This window comes from Frankliniella occidentalis, unplaced genomic scaffold, assembly GCF_000697945.3.
Source record: "Frankliniella occidentalis isolate FOCC.00 unplaced genomic scaffold, Focc_3.1 Scaffold30, whole genome shotgun sequence".
Lineage (NCBI taxonomy): Eukaryota > Metazoa > Arthropoda > Insecta > Thysanoptera > Thripidae > Frankliniella > Frankliniella occidentalis.
This window is the reverse complement of record NW_026267160.1, coordinates 389,777-392,112: the sequence shown is the minus strand read 5'-3', so window position 1 is coordinate 392,112 and position 2,336 is coordinate 389,777. Positions and strand designations below refer to the sequence as shown.

The 2,336-nt window shown below is 63.1% G+C and overlaps 1 protein-coding gene across 4 annotated transcripts in view; it reads right to left on the bottom strand.

The window, feature by feature from the left end:
- LOC113211004 (transcription factor hamlet-like) overlaps nt 1–2,336 on the bottom strand; it is a 156,623-nt gene that overhangs the window by 11,471 nt on the left and 142,816 nt on the right. The gene's annotated exons all lie outside the window — the stretch shown is intronic.

The following is a 2,336-nucleotide window of genomic DNA, read 5'->3' as shown; positions in this document are numbered from 1 at the left end:
AACAACAACAAAAGGCCGCGCATTTTCCGCTCTTCTCACGCCGCTCAGCCGCATCGCCAGCAGCAGTGGCGGCACGGCCTGCACGGCACGGATGAGCGCCTCAAGGAGCGGCGCTGCGCTGCGCTGCCGGTGCGTTATTAGATTAATGGTGGCGGCCACAGCAGTGCCTCATGCAGCTGGCGCGCGGCCCGCAAGGTGCACTACCACTGCATTAGGTGCATTACACGCCGCTGTCACAGAGCAGCGCGTCACCGTAAACGAGTCGTGTTTCACGCGCTTCATGTCGAGCGCAGGAATTCCAAAACTTTAATGCGCGCATCGGGTCGCAAATAATAGAGGAAATAAGTTTGTATAGTACAGAAACTATATTGCAAAAGCAGTTGCTAGAAAACGTTATTTTAACATTCCGATGTTCTGTTCCATACATTTCATAGTTTGAATATTCTCGATCATATTGAATTTTTGAGCTTTAGAAAGTTTTGAACGGTTGCGAAAGCCTTCGTTAAGATCGTTCCTCGCATAACCGTCCCCCTAGTCGGCTGCTGCAGAACCCGATGCAGTCACTTTTTATTTCCCAGGTCCACTACAACTAGCTTGACCGCAATTAGGAAGGCGGGCAGGCAAGCGGGAGCATCCATCGTGACGGGGCACACCATCCCTCTGGTCTCTGGCCGGCGGCGGCGGCGGCGCTGGCCGCCCGAGGGGTTCCCAGGGTGGTTCCCACCCGGGTGCGCTATGACTCTCCCGCGCCGCCACGCCCCCCGCTCGGCCGCGCCGCCCTACTTGGAGGCGCAGCGGACCGTGAGGAGGGCAGCAGATGACGCCGCCCGTCCTCGGCCGCCGCCCCCTCTCCTTGCCCCGCGCCGGCCGCGCCTGCCTACGTCTCAAGGACGCGCTCCCGCCCGCTCCCGCCGCCGCCTCTCCCCCGGCCCGGAGAGCCCGGCCGGCCCAAGACGGCCTTGGCGGGGGGCGAGGAGCAGAGGCCGTCAAGGCGATGAGGCCCTGGACTGACTGGTGACGCCCCGGGGGTCCGGCTGTTGCATGCGGCTCCGCTCCGCCCGGGCCGCCCGGCGCGCAGCAGGTGGACTGGACTGGCCGCGGCGAGGGGAGCGGCTCGAGACTGGAGTCTTCGGACTGGAACGGCCGCCCGGAGGCCATATGGGCGAGTGGCTGCTGCTGCTGCGGCCGAGCCGCGGAAGGAAGCGGAGCAGCGAGACCATAAGGCACCCCGCTATCGCGACAGGCATCACGTCAAAAGATGCATGGGGAAAGAGAGGAAAGCCTGTTTTTATTTCTCGTTGGGGAGAGAAACGCTTGGCTGCGCCGCGCGCGGGGGCGACGACTTCCTAAGGGGGTGGCGGCGGCGGAGGTGGTGGTTGCACCAGCCGACCCCAACGACCCCAACGGTCACTCAGCGACAGGTGGCTGAACGACGGACCGCTCAATCTGCACAACGAATGCCAGACACCCGCCCGCCGAGAATCCGGTACGCACTCACTCGAGCGCAATTGCAACGTATCTTTGACTCTGGCTGCTGTAGTCGACGCTTTGGTTTCGTCAGCGGTTCTGTAAAGCTGAGCGGTTTTGGCCGACGATCAGCCTACGCATTGGAGGCCCACTCTCGCCTTGCCCGATGCCCACCGTAACGGCCGCGGCTTACAGAGAGCACTGCCGCGTCGGGTTGAGCAGCATGATGTTGCAAAATGTTGTCGTCGTGGGAAAACAAACACGACTCAATCATAACTCCGACAGCGAGACACGGCGGCCGCGAGGCCTCGGCGGCGGCGCGCCGCGACCCTCGCCCAGATTTGTTTGCTCACGGGGGGAGTTGAGGGGGGGGGGGGGTAAAGGGTTTAGCAGCGGCGGGCGCGACAGCTGTGCGCGCGCTGTACGGTGCGGTGCGGTGCGCGGGTTCTGCAGGAGCGGCTGGCTGAGGACGATCAGCTTCAAGGAGAGACGCAACAGCGGCCCATGGCACGGCCCTGACGGACCCATGTGTATAGGGACCACACCCGACTTCGGTTCGAGCACTGCAGCGCCGAAAGTAAACGCGCCGCACCCTTATACCACCACCTGGATCCGGCCGCCGCCCCCCCGCACCCGCGAGCGAACTTAAAGCGTCCTTTAACAATTCACGAAGAGTAGCTAGCAGCGCGCCGGCCCGCGCACAACACCGCGCTGTGTGTGGCTCCCATTCGTTTTCCAAAATCATTACTGTCATGCGATTTCCGGTGCGCCTGAAATCCCTAGCCGCTCGCGCTCGTGCGAGGCCCGCCGGGCCGGGGGCAGTATACAGGGCGAGGGCAGGTGTCAAAGAGTCAAGCGGGTGGCGCCGC